General features: G+C 48.5%; 1 protein-coding gene across 6 annotated transcripts in view; it reads right to left on the bottom strand.

Moving 5' to 3' along the window:
* Window positions 1-20,095, bottom strand: part of LOC140426821 (uncharacterized) — a 416,125-nt gene that overhangs the window by 22,232 nt on the left and 373,798 nt on the right. The gene's annotated exons all lie outside the window — the stretch shown is intronic.

Here is a 20,095-nt window from a genome sequence, read left to right as displayed (position 1 = left end):
GTATGCAAAATCTTTAGTTTATTCATGACTAATCGGAAACAGTAGAAATATTGTTAACAAAAGTAATGTAGTACAAAATATGTTCCCTCTGCTGGGCCACAGGGCGGGCTGGAAAAAAGCAAACATTACACCCACTTCTGCAGTCAGCCACAGGCTCTGCACGCTGGATGTAAAATACAACCCGTATGTTATTCTTGACTAATGGGAACAGTAGAAAGACTGTAAACAAAAGCAATACGGCACAGAAATTTACCTCCACTGCTTCATGTCTGAGAATCAAGAAGCATGTTTGGCTGGAGCTTTTATTTTTTTGTAACAATAAGCATTCTCCCCATTTGTTGAACCTCGCATGTAAATATGAAAATAACAAAATGGTATAGACACCACCAGCTATGTATAGTGCACAATTCTTTAGTCCAGAAATTACCTTATTGGTTAGTCTTTGGAAAGTTGCTGGCGCATTCTTCATTCCAAACAGCATAACCGTAAACCGATACAGGCCATTTGGCATGACAAAAGCCGAAACTTCCTTCGCCCTTTCTGACAAAGGTACTTTCTAGTATCCTTTTAGTAAGACAAATTTGGTGATAAATTTTGCTTTTCCCATCTTTTCAAGTCTTCCAAATGGGGACTGGGATATGAATCCGACTTTGTAACTGCATTGACTTTCCTACAGTCCACACACAATTGCTGCATTCCATCTGGTTTTCGAATCATATTGGCGAGTTTCAATCACTGCAACTTTTTTCAATGATATCATTTTTAAGCATGCTTTCAATCTCCTTTTGTACCTGTCCCAACTTTAGTGGATTGAGTCTAAATGGATGTTGCTTAATTAGAATAGAATTTCCTAATCTACATCATATAATTACGTTTGCACTTCCTAGTTTGTCCCCACATATAGCTCTATGTGACTATAACAACTCTTTCAGGTCACTCTGATTCTCTCTCTTCTCTCCCCCGCCCCCAGAAAGCAACTCACTTCATCCACATTTCTTTTTACTTCCTCACTGTCCCATCTAATTTAATGAATGTCAAATTCAGAATCATCTGAATTGATTTTTTCTCTCGGAGTTACAACTACTAACTCATCCTCCTGCTTCCCATCCCTATCAAATTACTGCTTGAGCATATTAACATGACACACTGTGTAAGCTTTCGTTCTATCTAGCGTTCTTATCAAATAATTCACCTCACTCAATTTCCTTTCAATTTGATTATGCCCACTAAATCGTGCTTTAAATAGTTCACCTACCACTGGTATTAATACTAATAATTTCTCCTCACTAACAAAACTATGAGTTTTTTATTTCTTATCCGCCTCTTTTTTCATCACATGCTGTGACAATTTTAAATGCTTTCAAGCAAACTCGCAAGTCTATTTAATCTCTCCCGAAAGTTTAACACATAGTCCAAGAAGGCAGTCTCAGAACGTTGAAGCATCAATTTCACCTTATTTAATTTAAGTGGGCAAATTCGAACAGACAGAATTTAGTTGGTTCATTAGGTGCCTCCCTAATATAGATCCTCAACATAGTTTTTAAAGTTTGATGCCCTCTTTCTACTGCTCCCTGTGATTCTGGATGATATGTATTTGAGTTAAATTGCTTTACTCCTAAGCTTTCCATAACTTCCTTGAATAACTTCGACATGGGGCAGCACGGTAGTATAGTTGTCAGCACTATGGCTTCACAGCACCAGGGTCCCAAGTTCGATTCCTGGCTTGGGTCACTCTCTGTGTGGAGTCCGCACGTTTTCCCAGTGTCTGCATGGGTTTCCTCCGGGTGCTCTGGTTTCCTCCCACAAGTCCCGAAAGGCGTGCTATTAGGTAATTTGGATATTCTGAATTCTCCCTCCGTGTACCTGAACATGTTCCGGAATGTGGCGACTAGTGGATTTTCACAGTAACTTCATTGTAGTGTTAATGTAAGCCTACTTGTGACAATAAAGATGATGATTATAAAATTGGATCCCTGATCTAATTGAATTTCTTTTGGTAGTTCATACCTAATAAAAAGATTGGTTAGGAAGTTCCTCTACAAATCTCTTAGATGTAATGTTTCGTAATGGAATGGCCTCCGGAAATCTAGTAGACACATCCGTTATGCGCAATAAATACAAATTCCCATTTTTCGTCTTCGGAAGGGGTTCCATGCATTCAATTAGGACCCTAGTAAAAGGAATGGGTATTAAGGGTGCTGGTTTCATTATAGCGTGACGTTTTCCTGTCGCTTGACATATGTGACAGGTATGCCAAAATTACAAGGCATCGTTACGCTCTCCAGGCTATTAAAAATAGTTTTGTATTTCTGCACGAGGCTTCCTTACTCCTAAACGATCTCCTACTGGAACCTCATGGGCTACCAGCAAAAGCTCCTTTCTATAATCCACCGGTAATACAACCTGATGAAATTCTGCACATTTCTCATTTGCCTGAATATGTACATGTCTCCACTTCCATATTAATACATTGTTTCTAATATAACACTTCGGTATAATATAACACTGATTCTATTTCTGTGTATGCTTTCTGATACAACTGCTTTATCTTTAACTCCTGCTGTTGTAAATCTACCAATTTTCCTGAACTAAAGATAACCACTTCATTCTCCACCTGCTCGTGTTCTTTATCTGGTCAAAGGTTGTTTCTGATAACAGACCCTTGCCTCTCTATCTTTACTCCTTGATTTCTCCTATTGTCTCAACCTGTGGCTTTGTGATCGTTTTACCACACAACCGGGAAACACTCCAGGTTATGCTTCTTACAACACCTCAGTTGTTTGACTTTCCACTAGCTTTTCAACCACAGTAGGTGTCACTCCCACCTGTGACCCAGCTATATCATTACCCAGGATAAACTATACCCTTGAAAAAGGTAATTTCTCTATCACTCCTACCACCACTTTTCGCCGGACTCTCTAATCTCACCTTACATAATGGAATACTATTCACTTCACCAGTAATCCCACATATTACCAGCTTTTCTGGTAATATTCCTTCTGAATTACATATCGACTTATCTTTCACCATTAAAGTTTGACTTCGAAGAACTGTTGCTGTTTAAAGAAAGGTGGCAGTTGGCAGAGCATGCGGGGGCACGCGCTGGGCGCTCGCGGCAGCTGTTATTTCAAAAAATAACGGCAGTTAAGAGCAGTTGGGGCTGTTGACAGCAGTCAGTTGAACAAAGGCAGCCAGAGAGTAAGGCAGCCGACGACCGGAGCCGAAAGAAAAAGCCTACGGCATGCGGAGGCTGGGCGAACGGCTCCGCAAAGCGAATAAAGTGCCAGCGGCTGCAAAGAACAAGGTCATAAAGAATAAATAAAGAGCAGGAGGAAGAAATAAAAACCAAACAACTCAGAAAATATATCGGAAGACCCAAGACTAAAGAATAAAGATTGACAAGGGAGACTTGAAGGTCTTAATACTGGCCCAATACATCGAAAGAAAAAGATACGTTATATCCTGTTTATAAAAAAATATAATTTTAATCTTTTAATTTTGAAAATAAACTTTATTTAAGTTAATATCCGGAAAGAATTGCTGTTAATTCCAATTTTTAAAGTTTACTTATTCTACTTAAAAAGCCTGACCCGTGTGTAGAGCTATTAAGTGATAAGTAAATGAAATCTTCTCGGAAGATATGGGTTATACCGGTGATTAACTTGAAAAATTAGTTTGATCCAAATAGCACCCACCGAATCGGTCTAGGAGTCAGGGACAAGGGAGTCCCTGTGTACCACATATAATTTCTTGACCATTTGTGGTGTAGGGGGAGATTTCTTAGTGATTTCTCGACCCTTTGTGGTTTAGGGGGAGATTTTTGGTTATGTCTCGACCCATTGTGGTTTAGGGGGAGATTTGTTGGTGATATCTCAACCCTTTGTGGTTTAGGGGGAGATTTGTTAGTTATATCTCGACCCTTTGTGGTTTAAGGTGAGATTTCTTAGGGATTTCTTGATCCTTTGTGGTTTAGGAGGAGAATTCTTGGTGGTAATAACTTCAAAGTCCCTCAGCGATTGCCACCATCCCTGTCAGCGTTCCGACCTCCAATTTAGCGAGATCCTTCGCCGGGCAATTAGAGAGGCAAAGGCCACAACATCGGCCCCTTCCCCTCCAGCAGCTCCAGCACTTCTGATACCCAAAAAATCACCACCATTGGGTCCGGCCTGACCTTCACCCTCCACAATTTGAGAAATGTCCCAAACACTGCTACCCAGTATCTCTCCAGCTTTTCGCAACCCCCGAACATGTGCGCATGATTCACCAGTCCTCGGCCACACTTCTCGCTATCCTTGGAAGAACCCACTCGCCCTCGTCCGGGTCATATGTACCCTGTGCACCACCTTGAACTGAATCAAGCTCATCCTCACACAGGAGGAGGTTGAATTCATCTTATCATAGAATTTACAGTGCAGGAGGAGGCCATTCAGCCCATCGAGTCTGCACCGGCTCTTGGAAAGAGCACCCCACCCAAGGTCAACACCTCCACCCTATCCCCACAACCCAGCAACTCCACCCAACACTAAGGGCAATTTTGGACACAAAGGGCAATTTATCATGGCCAATCCACCTAACCTGCACATCTTTGGACTGTGGGAGGAAACCGGAGCACCCGGAGGGAACCCACGCACACACGGGGAGGATGTGCAGACTCCGCACAGACAGTGACCCAAGCCGGAATCGAACCTGGGACCCTGGAGCTGTGAAGCAATTGTGCTATCCACACTGCTACCGTGCTGCCTCACAACACAGTCCTCAGCCTATTTCCCCCTCAACTCCTCCTCCCATTTGTTCTTGATACTCATCACCTACGCTCCCCCCCTCCCCCAACCACCTGTATATATCCCCAATCCTACCCTCTCCCAACCCATCTGGGATCAGCAATAACTCCAATAAGGTGTACCCGACAATCTGGGAAATCTCCTCCACTCCTTTTGCGCAAAGTCCCTCACCTGCATATATCTAAATTCACTCCCTAACTCAAACCACTCCCCAACTCATCCAGATCTGCAAACTTCCCTTCAGAGTACAAGTCCCCAACATTCCCCAGCCCCGCCTCCCTCTACTTCTCATACATCCCATCCATCTCCCCCAGCTTAAACCTGCAGTTCCCACACAGTGATGTCAACACCGATATCCCCTCCAACAAAACTATCTCTGCAGCTGATTCGACACTCTTGACTGTCAACTGTACCACCAGGCTCCCGTGGGCAGGATTCTCTCTAGCCTGACGCCGGAATCAGGCAATGTGATTGGGTGGAGAACTGGTTCCGACGGCTAAATCGCAATAGTCTGTACACCTCGACAGCGGCATCAATGCAGTCTGGAACGTACGTACAGTAAACACCGTTGGCATATCTTTAGAAGGCCTGACCCGGTAATCTCCAGGGCCTCTGCGATTTTCTACCTCCGATGGGCCAAGTTCTCAACGGTGAGGTTCACTTGCGCATTTAAAAATCGCGAAACTGGCGTCATGGCTGAGGGAGAGAGCGGAGGTAGGACAGAGAGGCGCAACTGCGGGATGCCGGGCCGGACACTGGCACCGACAGGGCCATGGGTGCGGAGATGAGGAGGCCTTGCGGGGGCTGAGCCTGCAGTGCCAACTGGGGCCACCATATAGCCCAGTGGGCCTAGTTGGGCATGGGGACTCACACCATGCTAACATATCGGCCTTTCACCTCTGCAGACAATAGATATTGGAATTCAACCAGCAATGGAGGCCTTTCTCCTAGTCGCTGCAGCCCTGGGGGATGCCCTGCAACTGTACTAACTGGCGCTGCTCGAGGAGGAGGAAGTTGCAGCAGCGGAGAATGCACCAGTGGAGTGTGCAGCTACAGAGCCTGCCCCAGAGGAACAGGCGGCAGCCGCTCAGGATGGAAAGCCGGCCACCCATTAGGCTGAGGACGTTGTGCAAAGGAGGCGTCGCATGAGGCAGTGTGTGTAGCAGCAGTGCCGGTCATTCGAGGACTTGCCGGACTGGGCATGCCAAAGATTCCGGCTGAGCACGGAGACATTGCTACATATTTGCCAAATCCTGGCACACCTGGCGGAGGACACACACTCCTGGTGGATGTCAAGGTGACAGCTGCCCTGAACTTTTACGTGACGGGGTCCTTCCAGGTGTCGAGTGGGGACCTGTCTGGGATAGCACAGAGTTCGGTGCACAGTGCACCTGCACTGTCACGGAGGCCTTGTGTCCAGTCAGCACAATACGTCCACTTAAATGAAGAGCAAGACCACCAGATGCCCGGGCAGCGGGTTTCGCCGCCATGCCCCGGGTCCAGGTAGTGATCGATGGGATGCATATCGCCCTAGGAGCACCTGCAGATGACAAGCCGCTCTATACCAACCGAAAGGGACAATGCACGTGCTGCTATATGTGACCATCTGCTGCACATCATGCACGTCTGCGCCCGATACCAGGGTAATGTGCACCACGCCTTCATCCTGGCACATTCGACGACTCCGGACATGTTCGAGATGTCCATGCGGCTGGGGGTTTGGCTCCTGGGTGCCAGGGGTTATCCACTGCAGTCGTGGCTGATGACACCTATCTGGAGGCCACAGACCGATGTGGGGACCTGCCACAACAACGCCCATGCATCAACCACGGGCATGGTCGAGCGGTGCTTTGGCCTCCTGAAGATGCATTTCAGGTACCTGGTCTGCTCTAGAGGGGCACTCCAGTATGATGCTGAGAGGGTCACGGCGCCCCAGTATGATGCTGAGAGGGTCATGGCGCCCCAATATGATGCTGAGAGGGTCACGGCGCTCAAGTATGATGCTGAGAGGGTCACCCACATTGTGGCGGCCTGCTGTGGCCTCCCCAACATCGCACAGCAGAGGCGGCGTGCTTGAGGAGGATGAAGCCCAGGCTTCCTCCGATGAGGAGAATGAAGGGGAGGGCGGGATGGAGATGACATGGGGCTCAGCTAGACACGGGAGGCCACACGCATGCGCCAGGGCCAACGTGCATGGGAGTTCCTACCTCCTGATGTACCGGATCTGTGTGGTGCGCACCAGATAGTGTCCCAGGAGTCTATTTACGGAAATGTCCAATCAAGGTGAGTGTCTCTGGGATGGTGGAGAGTGTTGGAGACAGCTGTGACGGAAAATCCATGTGATCTGCTCTCCTCACCGGGGGGGGGGGGGGGGGTTTGACACATATGTCATGGGGAACCGCAACTCAGTAGGGTCTCACTTCCTTGCCCGCGGCCGACCTCCATCCCGAAGATCAGCCTTTCCTCCGGGCTGCCGACCACCCTCTACTCTGCCACGGTGATTTGGCTGCCCTCTGGGTGGGGGGTTTACGGGCTTGTAGGCTGTGGGTTAGTGCCAGGCCACAGCATTGCCTACTCACACTGGCTGCTCTGAGGTTGTGCATTTTTATCCTGCACTGCTGCTGGTCCAGATGGTGTTGCTCACCGTGTTGACCGCCTCTACCACCTGCGACCAGGCACTGCGAACAGCGGCGGCTAGCAGCCTCCTTCCCGGACGGGGATACAGGGTCGATTGCCTCTCATCCAAGTGTCCGGGAGGGTATCCAGCTCGGCACTGGTGAACCTTGGGGCCTCTCTCCTTGCTGCCATCTTGTTGGCTGGAATGCTGCGTGTGGGGAGTGGTGTGTATATACGGCTGCAGTTTGTCAACCTCCTGACTGTCAATCTCAGACCCAGCGAATCCCGCACTGTTTCTCATTGGAATAGATTGTGTTCCACATGGCACCAGTGCTATCACCTTAACAGTCGCTGAATTGGTCCAGGTCCAGTGCCTCACCTTCTTCACATTCGCCGCCCAACGATACTGCAGCAGGTTCGGGAGCACTAACCCCCCTTCATGTCTCTGTCTCTGTACCAGTGCCTTCTTTACCCTTGGCACCTTCCCCGCCCATATAAACTCCAAAATTATCTTTGACAATTTCTGGAAGAAGGCCTTAGAGAGAAAGATCGGGAGGGTCTGGAAAACAAACAGGAATGTTGGCAGCATATTGATCTTTACCACCTGCACGCTCCCTGTCAGGTGTAATGTACCCCATCTCTTAAAATTGCCCTTAATCTCTTCCACCAACGTTGCCAAATTCCACCTGTGCATCATAGCCCATTCCCTCGTCACCTGAATCCCCAACCTGAACCTTTCCCTAGTTACCTTGAATGGTAACACTCCCGTAGGCCACCCTTCCGCCACATTCACCGGAAACACCTCACTCTTCCCGACATTTAACTTATACCCAAAGAAGGCTGCAAACCTCCCCAATATTCCCATGATCCTACCTGTACTCTCCAGTGGGTCTGGCACAAACAACAGGTCGTCTGCATACAGCGACACCAGGTGCTCCCTGCTTACCCTCATAAACCCCTAGTTTAGCACAGTGGACTGAACAGCTGGCTTGTAATGCAGAACAAGGTCAGCAGTGCGGGTTCAATTCCCATGCCGTCTTCCCCGAACAGGCGCCGGAATGTGGCGACTGGGGGCTTTTCATATTAACTTCATTTTTAAAAAAAATATATTTTATTGACATTTTTCAAACAGAGATTTTCCGTTTTTACAACTTAATAAAGGAATATGCATTAAACGTTATTTAAATACTATATTAAACTAACAACAAATGAAAAAAAAAAGAGAGATAAACAAAAAGCAAATATCAACAACTGGCAAAAAACAAAAACACGGGATAATATCTCCCCCCCCCCGGTTGCTGCTGCTGTCTTTTCTGTTTTTCCATTATCGTTCCGCGAGATAGTCGAGGAACGGTTACCACCGCCTGGTGAACCCCTGAGCCGATCCTCTTAACGCATATTTTATTCGCTCCAGTCTTATGAACCCTGCCATGTCGTTTATCCAGGCCTCCAAGCCCGGGGGCTTCGCTTCTTTCCACATGAGTAGAATCCTTCGCCGGGCTACTAGGGACGCAAAGGCCAGAACGTCGGCCTCTTTCGTCTCCTGCACTCCCGGTTCTTCTGCAACCCCAAATATAGCTAACCCCCAGCTTGGTTTGACCCGGATCCCCACCACCTTTGAGACCACTCTTGCCACACCCTTCCAGAACTCTGCAGTGCCGGACACGACCAGAACATGTGGGTGTGGTTCGCCGAGCTTCCCGAGCACCTCCCACACCTATCCTCCACCCCAAAAAACCTGCTCAGTCTTGCTCCCGTCATATGCGCCCTGTGTAGAACCTTAAATTGAATCAGGCTAAGCCTGGCACATGAGGACGAGGAATTTACCCTGCTTAGGGTATCTGCCCACAGCCCCTCCTCAATCTCTTCCCCCAGCTCCTCTTCCCATTATATTTTTCTTCCAATGCTCCCAAACTTGCAAACGTCCCGTCCACAAACAGGTCCTTCAGCTTCTTAATTCCTGCTCGCTGCCAACATTGAAATCCCCCACCTATCCTCCCCGGGACGAACCTATGGTTATTCCTTATCGGGGACCACACCAAGGCACCCGTCACTCCCCTGTGTCGTCTCCACTGCCCCCAGATCTTCAAGGTCGCCACCACCACTGGGTTTGTGGTGTACCTTTTCGGGGAGAACGGTAGCGGCGCCGTCGCCAGCGCTTTCAGGCTTGTTCCCTTACAGGACGCCATCTCCAGCCTTTTCCACGCCGCCCCTTCCTCTTCCCTCATCCACTTACAAACCATCGACACATTAGCGGCCCAATAGTAGTCACTCAAACTCGGCAGTGCCAATCCCCCTCTGTCCCTACTGCGCTGCAGGAACCCCCTCTTTACCCTCGGGGTCTTTCCCGCCCATACAAAGCTCGTAATGCTCCTATCTATTTTTTAAAAAGGGCCTTAGTAATCAGGATGGGGAGGCACTGAAACACAAAAAGAACCCTCGGGAGGACCACCATCTTGACCGCCTGTACTCTGCCCGCCAATGACAGGGGCACCATATCCCACCTCCTAATGTCCTCCTCCATCTGCTCTACCAGTCGCGTCAGGTTAAGTTTGTGTAGGGTTCCCCAGTTCCTGGCCACCTGAATCCCCAGGTATCGAAAATTTCCTGTCACTCTCCTCAGCGGCAGAGCATCTATCCCCCTGCCCTGTTCCCCGGGGTGCATCACAAAAAGTTCGCTCTTTCCCATATTTAATTTATATCCCGAGAACACTCCAAACTCCGAGTATCTGCATTACCTCTGGCATCCCCTCTACTGGATCCGCCACATATAGCAGTAAATCGTCTGCATACAGTGACACTCTATGTTCCTCTCCCCCTCTAAGTACCCCCCTCCACTTCTTAGAGTCCCTCAGCGTGATGGCCAATGGCTCAATTGCCAATGGGGACAGGGGGCACCCCTGTCTTGTACCCCTATGTAATCGGAAGTAACCCGATCTTTGCCTATTTGTAACAACGCTTGCCACCGGGGCCCCGTAGAGGAGTCTAACCCATCTAATGAACCCCTCCCCGAACCCAAATCTCTTCAGCACCTCCCACAAATAGTCCCACTCCACTCTATCGAATGCCTTCTCTGCATCCATCGCCACCACAATCTCTGCCTCCCCCTCCGGTGGGGGCATCATCATCACCCCCAGCAACCTTTGTAGATTGGCGTTCAATTGTCTCCCTTTAACAAACCCTGTCTGGTCGTCGTGTACCACCCCTGGGACGCACTCCTCTATCCTTGTCGCCATCACTTTGGCCAGCAGCTTGGCATCTACGTTTAGGAGGGAGATGGGCCTGTATGACCCGCACTGCAACGGGTCTTTGTCTCGTTTCAGAATTAACAATATCGTCGCCTCCGACATTGTCGGGGGTAATGTCCCCCTTTCCTTAGCCTCATTGAAGGTTCTTGCCAGAAGCGGGGCCAGCAGGTCCATATACTTCCTGTAAAATTCCACCGGGAACCCATCTAGTCCCGGGGCCTTCCCTGCTTGCATATTCTCAATTCCTTTGATCACCTCCTCCACTTCAATCTGCGTCCCAAGACCTGCCACCTCCTGCTCCTCCACCCTCGGGAACTCCAGCTGGTCCAAAAAGTGTATCATTCCCTCTTTCCCGTCCGGGGGTTGGGACTTATACAACCTCTCATAAAACGTCTTGAAAACCTCGTTCACTTTCCCTGCTCTCTGCTCCATCTTTCCCGTTTCGTCCCTAACTCCTCCGATCTCTCTCGCCGCCCCCCTCTTTCGAAGTTGTTGGGCCAGCAGCCGACTCGCCTTTTCCCCATATTCATATTGTATCCCCTGTGCCTCCCTCCACTGCGTCTCTGCCTTTCCCGTGGTCAGCAGGTCAAACTCCGTCTGTAGTCTTTGTCTTTCCTTGTCTAGCCCTTCATCCGGGGCCTCCGCATACTGCCTATCCACCCTCAGAATTTCCCCAACTAATCTCTCTCTTTCTTTACCCTCTTGTTTCCCCTTGTGGGCTCTAATGGAAATCAGCTCTCCTCTAACCACCGCCTTCAGCGCCTCCCATACTACCCCCACCTGGACCTCCCCACCATCATTAACCTCCAGGTATCTTTCGATGCATCCCCTCACCCTTCCGCATACTCCCTCGTCCGCCAGTAGTCCCATGTCTAATCTCCAAAGTGGGCGCTGCTCCTTTTCTTCTCCTAGATCCAGATCCACCCAATGTGGGGCGTGATCTGAAACGGCTATAGCCGAGTACTCCGTTCCTGCCACTTTCGGGATCAGCGCCCTTCCCAAGACAAAAAAGTCTATCTGGGAGTATACTTTACGGACGTGGGAGAAGGAGGAAAACTCTTTCCCCATCGGACTAGCAAATCTCCACGGATCTACCCCTCCCATCTGCTCCATAAATCCCTCAAGCACCTTGGCCGCTGCCAGCCTTCTCCCGGTCCTGGATCTGGACCGGTCCAGCCCTGGGTCCAGCACTGTGTTAAAATCCCCGCCCATTACCAAGCTTCCCATCCAGGTCCGGGATACGTCCCAGCATTCGCTTCATGAATCCCGCGTCATCCCAGTTCGGGGCGTATACGTTCACCAGCACCACCGCCTCCCCTTGCAATCTGCCACTCACCATCACGTACCTGCCCCCATTATCCACCACTATGGTCTTAGCCTCGAACGATACCCGTTTCCCCACCAGTATTGCCACCCCTCTGTTTTTCGCATCTAACCCTGAGTGGAATACCTGTCCCACCCATCCTTTCCTCAGTCTAACCTGATCCGCCAATAACCACGTCCGCCTTTAGTCTCGTTAAGTGCGCAAACACCCGTGCCCTCTTAATCGGCCCATTTAAACCTCTCGCATTCCACGTGATCAGTCGGGTTGGGGGGCCATTTACCCCCCCCCCTCGTCGACTAGCCATCCCCTTTTTTAAGCCAGCTCCTCACCCAGGTCCCACGCACCCGTCTGTCCCCCAGGCGGCGCCCTCCCGTCCCGACCACCTCGTCTCGTATCAGCTCCCCCTTACCCTCAGCAGCAGCAACCCAGTTAATCCCCCCCCCCCCCCGCTAGATTCCCCTCTAGCTTGATTGCTCCCCCCATATTGCTTCCGGGAGTCAGCTAACTCTGTCTGACCTCGGCTTCCCCCGTTTATCCTTTGACCTCCCTGCGTGCGAGGCCCCCTTCCTTCCTGCGCCCTTTTTCCCGCCTCAATTTCCATAGCGCAGGAAAAAACCCGCGCTCCCCTCTCGGCCCCGCCCCTAATGGCGCACTTCCCTCATTCCCCTTCCCTGTCCCCTTTTCCACCGGCGCCCACATTTCTTCGTGTCCCCGGGTGGGGGGGGGGAATTCCCCGTCCAACATTCTTACATATTAGCCCTCCCCTCTCCCCACTTTACATTTCTGTGCCACCACCTCGCTACCTCTCTCCAGACATCAATTTCTCAAGTCTAGTCCAATTTCTCTTCCTGAATGAATGTCCATGCCTCCTCCGCCATCTCGAAGTAGTGGTGTTTGCCCTGGTGTGTGACCCACAATCTTGCCGGCTGCAGCATCCCAAATTTGACTTTCTTCCTATGGAGCACCGCCCTTGGCCCGATTGAAGCTCGCCCTCCTTCTCGCCATCTCCGCACTCCAATCTTGATATACGCGTACCACCGCGTTCTCCCACTTGCTGCTCCGTGTCCTCTTAGCCCAACTCAGGACCATCTCCCTGTCCCTGTAGCGGTGGAACCTCACCACTGTTGCTCGTGATGTTCCCCCTGCCTTTGGTCTTCTCACGAGGACCCGGTACGCTCCCTCCACTTCCAGGGGGCCCGTTGGGGCCTCAGCTCCCATTAGAGTATGAAGCATCGTACTCACATACGCCCCAGCATCAGCCCCCTCTGTCCCTTCAGGGAGACCTAAAATCCTTAGATTCTTCCTCCTCGAGCTGTTCTCCAGGACTTCCAGCCTTTCTATGCACCTCTTATAGTGCCTCGTGCGTCTCCGTTTTTACCACCAGGCCCTGTATCTCGTCTTCGTTCTCGGCTGCCTTTGCCTTCACTCCACGGAGTTCCATCGCCTGGACCTTTTGTGTTTCCATCAATCCCTCGATTGCCAGTAAGATCGGCGCCAGCACCTCTTTCTTAAGCTCCTCCACACATCGTCGGAGGAACTCCTGCTGTTCCGGGCCCCATACCATCTGGGCTCCCTCGGCCGCCATCTTGCTTAATCCCTTCTCTCCCCTGCCGCTGCTCCAGAGGATCCTCCACAATCTGGACACTGCTGTCGCTCCTTTCCATCTACACCCGGGGGGGACTTCTTCCTTTGTCACCTCACACTGGGTTTGGCCGTAAAAAATTTGCGTTGGGGCTCCCGATAAGAGCCCAAATGTCCGTTGAAACGGGAGGTGCCGAAACGTGCGGATTAGCTGGTCATCGCCGCAACCGGAAGTCTCAACATTAACTTCATTGAAGCCTACTTGTGACAATAAGCGATTATTATTATTTAAGACCCACAAACCTCCTATGGGCCATCACCAAGACCTCACTCGCGAACAACAACGGCGACAGTGGTCATCCCCCGTCTCATTCCCTGTGCAGTCCAAAACTCTGTGAACTCATCTTATTTGCTTTTTTTTAGGAAATACTTTATTCAAGGCGTTTTCACATATGCACACAAAAAATCAGAAGAACAGAACTCAATTCTCAAAGAACAACCACACCCCACCTGCTCCCGACGCAAACCCCACATCACATCCCGCCTTCCCCATTTTAACCCCCTCACCCCATTCCCAAATCCACCCCCCCACCTTGCTGACCCCTCAATCCTCCTTAAAGAAATCAATAAATGGCTTTCACCTCCGGGTGAACCCTCAGCTGACCTCCTCAAAGTGAACTTGACCTTCTCCAACCTCAGGAATTCTGCCAGATCACTCACCCGCACTCCTGCTTTTGCCGGCTCAGAGCCCCACCAGTCTTGCACCAGTCAGGCTTTCAGGGAACCAAAGTCCAAAACATCAGCCTTTCTCACACCCTGGACTCCTGGGTCTTCTGACACCCCAAATATCGCCACCACTGGACTCTGAACCATCCCCATACCCAGCACCTCGGACATGACATCCGAGAACCCCTGCCAGAACTCCCTCAGTCTTGGACCCGCCCAGAACATGTGGACGGGATTTGTGCCCCCCCCCCTGCCCACACCTATTGTTTACCCCCGCAAACAACCTACTCATCAAAGCCACCGTCAAATGAGCCCTATGCACCACTTTAAACTGGTGAGGCTTAACCTTGATGAGGACGCGTTCACCCTCTGCAAGGCCTCTGTCCACATCTTGGCCTCCAGTTACACTTGATGGCCCCCACCAGGACTCCCTCCCACTCCATCAACTCCTTTTAGATATGCAACACCAATGTCCTGACACTTCTCCCAGTCCATTGTCCCTCATAAATTCCGTCACCTCCTCAGGCATGACGAAATAAAGCTCCCGTTTCTGCTAAGTCACCCACAGGTGGGCTGGGTATAATACCCCGAACTTCACCCCTTTTTTAAACAGGGCAACCTTAATCCGATTGAACCCGGCCTTGCTCTTCGCCAGCTCAGCACCTAGGTCCTGGTACACGCGCAGTTCACTCCCTTCTCAGGTACACTTATTGGTCTGCCTCGCCCTTCAAAGGATCTTCTCCTGGTTCAGAATGCCGAGCAACTGCACCACTATTGCTCTCGGCAGCTCACCCACCTGCGGCCTCCTCCTCAGCATCCTATGCGTTCGGTCCCCCTCCAGAGGTCGATCGAAAGCCCTCTCCCCCATCAATTTTTCCAGCATTCTTGCCACATAGCGGTTTCCGCAGCTTCAATGCCTTCAGGCATCCCGACAAACCTTACATTTTGCCCCCTGGAGTCGTTCTCCAGATCCTCCACCTTCTTCTTCCGCTTCTTCTGACTCTCCCGCATCATTCCCACCTCCGCCACCAATGAGGCGAGCTGCCCCTCGTGCTCCTTCACCGCCTCCTCCACTTTCTGGATCATCTGGCCCTGGGACTCTAGCCTCTGCTCAACTCGCTTGATCCCAGATCTCAGTGGGTCCACCACCTTGGCCAGGTCTTGCAGGGCCTCTTTCCTCTGTTGCAGGAATTTATTGTACAGAAACTCTACGAACTGCTCCGTTGACCACCGGGCGGGCAGTGCCCCCCCCCCCCCCCCCCCACACTTTATACTCTGCCATCTTTATCTGTGGCGCAGCACGATGACTCTCTTGCTCCCGCTGCTCTTTCTTTCTTGCACCACTCCTTGTCTGCGGATCTATTCATCAGCATACCAGAGGAGTATTACCATCCCCGGGCACTCCTGTACCTTTTCCCCTCAAATACTATGCCCTTCGGGCAGGAAAAGACTGAAAAGGTCCGCCTTGAGCGGGAGCCACCAAATGTGTACCCAATCACTCCATGGCCACCACCGCAAGTCCCCAACTCATCTCATTTGTACATACTTGACACCGGGACTACATCCAACAGGTGCACCCACGCCACAAACTTTGAGCCAAACCCAAACCTAGCCAAGATCTCAAATAAATATCTACACACCACCCAATCAAAAGCCTTCTCTCCATCCATAGAAACAATAACCTCTGACACCTGCCCTACTGACGGTGTCATAATCACATTTAACAGCCTCCTGATGTTACTACAGAACTGCCTGCCCTTTACAAAACCTGTTGATCCTCAGTGACCACCCATGGCACGCATCCCTCCATCCTCCCCACCAATATTTAGCCAGCATTTTCACGTCCAACAACGAAATGGGCCTATACGACCCACTCCCAACGGATCCTTCCCCTTCTTCGGGTTAGCGTGACTGACGCCTGTGTCAGTGTCTCTGGTAGCTCCCCCTTTTCCAACGCCTCACTAAACATCCCCAACAAATGCTGTGCCAACTCTGCCACAAATGCCTTGCAAAACTCCGCCGGAAAGACATCCGGCCCTGGATCTTCCCCTTCCCCCTTAAGATCTCAACATCCTTACCTACATGAGTAAACTTTACTCATGTAAATAAAATCTTTAAAAAGTCTTACATTTCTCATCAATCAACCTCGGAACAGTCTGTACACTCTTTTTCACCTCTTCAGCTGCAACCATGGTTTCTTTTGCCACGTTCATAAACCGCACGGGCTTATCTTGTTTTAAAGAGTCTGTCTTCCCAGTAATTTGCTTAAGCTACCAACACTGCGGCTTTGTGTCCAACCTTATTACAAGGAAATAATTTAAGTCTTCTTATTTTTCATCGATGTAAGTTTCCTTTTTAACCCGCCGTAAAATCTCTTTCATATCTCCAACTAGACCTCCTTTGCTTTGACCACCGTGGATTTCTCATTTCCCCAGCTTTTATCCTTCAAAGATTGAAATTGATGTTGAAAACCAAACCTTAGGCAGCACGGTGGCGCAGTGGTTAGCACTTCTGCATCACAGCGCCGAGGTCCCAGGTTCAATCCCGGCCCTGGGTCACAGTCCGGGTGGAATTTGCACATTCTCCCCCTTTTTGCATGGGTCTCACTCCCACAACCCAAAGATGTGCAGGCTAGGTGGATTGGCCACGCTAAATTGCCCCTTAATTGGAAAAAATTAATTGGATACTCCAAATATATATAAAAAAAGAAAACCAAATCTTGATCTATGAATTAATTCAAAATCATCTGCCATTTCTACTGTCTGTCCAGCAGTTTTAACCCGTTGCTCTTTAACATGAGTTCTCACTACTGCAGGAAGCAAATCGTTAAATTCCTCTAAAATAACCATCTCCCCAAGAGCTTCATACATTAGGTGGATAAAATAATTAAAATTAGACATCTCAAAATTATTTTGTTTGATTCTTTCAAATATTATATGTCGGATCTGGTTCTTTCCTTAGATTTCTAAACTTCTGGCTGTAGGCTTCTGGCACTAATTCATATGCACTTAAGTTGGCTTTTCTCATCTCATTATAATCCTTAGATGCCTCCTCTAATAATGACGCAAACTCTTCACTAGACACACCTACTAACTTTAAACCAACAATACCCACATGGTTTTTAGCCGTTTCAACTGTTTAGCTTCTTTCTCAAATGAGACAAAAAAAAGGCTTCCACATCTTTCTCGTCAAACCTTGGCAGTGCTTGAATATATTTTAGCATATCCCCACTAGGCTTTTGGCTAAGAGGGGGTTACTCCTTCCTCTAGACTCAACATCTGCATTTAGCTGCAGCCTTTTAAGTTTCATTTTTCAAAGTTCAAAATGTCATGTGAGAGTACCTTTAAGAAATTGATGTTTAAGCAATGTACCTTTAAGAAAACAGTGATGTCAGAGAGTGGGTGGAGCTGAGCTCAGTTCAGCCATTTTGAAGTTTCAGTTTGGAAAAGTGCCTGGCTGGTTTTGCTGAGAACAGTTTAAAAGTGCCTGGCTGTTTTGCTGTGAGCTGCTTAAAAGGAAAAAGCCAGTTTGAGACAGCAGCTTGAGAACTTCTGGTTTGCTGTGAGTTGCTTGAAGGGAGAAAGCCAGTTTGAAAAAGCAGCTTGTGTGTGTCTGTGTTTCCAGAGAGCTGCAGGAAGAAAAAGCAAGGTGCTGGAGCTGAAGTCAACCAAGCTGATATATCTCTGCCATAAAACAGAAAATATATATTAACTGTGACCTGGTGTGTTACTGTTTTGAAGGTTTGAAGCCTTTTAAATGTTTGAAGGAACATTTTGAGGGATTATTTAGTTTTGTATTATGTTTGGGGTTATCTTTGAAGTAAGTGGTGTTAAGAGATCCAATGTTTATTTAACAGGATAATTTGAGTTCATGGAATAAACATTTTGTTATGTGTTTAAAAACCACGTGTCCATAATTGTAATATCACACCTGGGGAACAAGCAGTGTGCTGGAAAAGCAACAATCCATTAAAGGGAGAGGTTGGTTGAACTCCATGATACATTTTGGGGTTCTGAAAATGCCTCGCCCATAACAATTGGGGGCTCGAGGGGGGTTAAAGTCTATCTAGTATATTGGCTTTTGTGATCTTAAAGACAGTGAAGGATTATTGCTTTTCCGGTGTGGTATTTTAGTTTAAGTGGGGAGAGTGTTGTGAACAATGGCTCTTTCGGAGGCTCAGAAGTTTTTGGGGTTGGACACGGTAACACGTGATACCTTACGGACAGAGAGTAGACAGACTGTTAGGTTTGGCAAAAGCATTGCAGATAACACTGCCTAGCAAAATACGAAAAGATGAGGTACTTAACGCGGTATCTGCACATTTACGTTTGCCTGAGATACATTCTGACTCATTAGATATGGCAAAGCTCCAGTTGCAGATTAAGCAATTTGAACATGAAAAAGATTAAAGCAACTTGAACATGAAAAAGAATTAAAGTGGCTTGAATATGCAATGAAAGAAAAAGAAAAGGAGAGAGAAGAAAGAAATAAAGAAAGAGATAGAGATAGAGAGGAAAAAGAAAAGGAGAGAGAAGAAAGAAACAAAGAAAGAGATAGAGAGGAAAGGGAAAAAGAGAGAGTTTGAACTTCGGAAAATGGCTCTGAAACATGAAAATCAGTTAAAATTGGCAGAAGCAAAGGGACACGTACAGTTGGAGGAGATGGAGGAGGATAATGAGACAGAGCGTCATAGTCGAAGATGTGTTGGGGATCTATTTAAATATGTCCAAGCATTGCCAAGGTTTGACGAGAAGGAGGTAGACGCCTTTTTCATTTAATTTGAGAAGGTGGCTAAACAAATGCAATGGCCACAGGACATGTGGGTATTACTGATTCAAACAAAGCTGGTAGGTAGGGCTAGTGAAGTGTTTGCATCACTACCGGAGGAGGTTTCTGGAATGTATGAGGAGGTGAAGAAATCCATCTTAAGTGCATATGAGCTAGTGCCTGAAGCTTACAGACAAAGGTTTAGAAATTTAAGGAAAGAATTTGGTCAAACATACATGGAGTTTGAAAGGCTCAAACAGAGTAATTTTGATAGGTGGATAAGGGCTTTGAAAATAGAACAAACGTATGACTCTCTCAGAGAAATTATACTTTTGGAGGAGTTTAAAAATTCAATTCCTGATGTAGTGAGAACTCATGTGGAAGAAGAGGGTTAAAACTGTGAGAAAGCAGCAGAAATGGCAGATGATTATGAATTAGTTCATAAATCAAAGATTGGTTTCTGACATCAGTTTCAGCCGGTGAGGGATAGAAACTGGGGACAGGAGAAATACTCAAGTGGTAAAGGTAAAGGTGATCTGATGGGAGACACTAAACAGAGTGTACCTCAGATTAAAAAAGAAATCCAGGAGGGTGGAAAAGAGATGAAAAGTTTCAAATGTTTTCACTGTAATAAACAAAGCCATGTAAAGTCACAGTGTTGGTGGTTGAAGAAAAACACTGGGAAGGCTGATGTGGTAAAACAGGATAAGACAGCGGGGTTTGTTAAGAGTGGTAAAGGAAAGCCCAAGGGAAGCGAAGGAGGTGCAAATGATTGTGCAGCCTGTTCAAGAAGTAATTGTTAAGAAGGTGCCACATGTCTTTAAAGAATTTACTTGTGTGGGTAAAGTTTACTCATGTGTATCAGGAGGAGCAGGTAAAGAAGTCACAATTTTAAGAGATACAGTGCCTCGTCAATTTTTAATGGTAAGAGATGAGGAATTATGTAGTTTGGGAAGAATGTTGCCAGGAAAGGTGGTGATATGTGGAATTCAGGGTGAGAGGAGTAGTGTTCCATTATATAAGCTAAGATTGGAAAGTCCAGTGAAGAGTGG

This window comes from Scyliorhinus torazame, chromosome 7 (genome assembly GCF_047496885.1).
Source record: "Scyliorhinus torazame isolate Kashiwa2021f chromosome 7, sScyTor2.1, whole genome shotgun sequence".
Classification (NCBI taxonomy): Eukaryota; Metazoa; Chordata; class Chondrichthyes; order Carcharhiniformes; family Scyliorhinidae; genus Scyliorhinus; species Scyliorhinus torazame.
Note: the sequence above shows the minus strand (reverse complement) of the source record. Positions and strands in the feature narration are given on the sequence as shown.